The following is a 623-nucleotide window of genomic DNA, read 5'->3' as shown; positions in this document are numbered from 1 at the left end:
ACTTTTAATAAATTGCTGTTAAATATTGTAAGTTTCATGATTTCAGTTAATTAGACATGCATTTTTTTGACTAATAAAATGTAATATAACCATTAAAAGAGAGTAAAAACATTTTTGAATAATATAATCCAGAATAATTCAAACGGAAAATTAAACAGAATTTGGGCCCTATTTGATGTTTAACAGAAGAAAGAAACTCTTACAGCTATGGAACATTTTGAGGGTGATTAAATCGTGACAGAATTTTTGGGTGAACTAACCCTTCAGCTGAGCTGTATGTGTTTGATTCACTAAAAGAACCGACTCATTCTCGTTTGAGAATGTGTGGACTACACTGGATGCGCTGTGTATTTGATTTACTTAAACGAACCAATTCATAAAAGTCATTTGATCAAGAATCACTGGTTGCACTGTACAGTATGTTTTTGATTCACCCACAAGAACTGAATCATAAGAGTCCTTCATTTGGAAAATGGACTACAATGTTGTGCTGTGTTTTTGGTTCATTTAAAAGAACCAAATTATAAGAATCATTCTTTTGGGAATCAGACCACACTGGTTGCACTGTATGCTTTTGATTTACTTTAAAGGGGTCATATGATGCAATTAAAATTTTTCCTTTC

Source organism: Sinocyclocheilus grahami, unplaced genomic scaffold (genome assembly GCF_001515645.1).
Source record: "Sinocyclocheilus grahami isolate Dianchi unplaced genomic scaffold, SAMN03320097.WGS_v1.1 scaffold176.1, whole genome shotgun sequence".
Taxonomy (NCBI): Eukaryota; Metazoa; Chordata; class Actinopteri; order Cypriniformes; family Cyprinidae; genus Sinocyclocheilus; species Sinocyclocheilus grahami.
Note: the sequence above shows the minus strand (reverse complement) of the source record.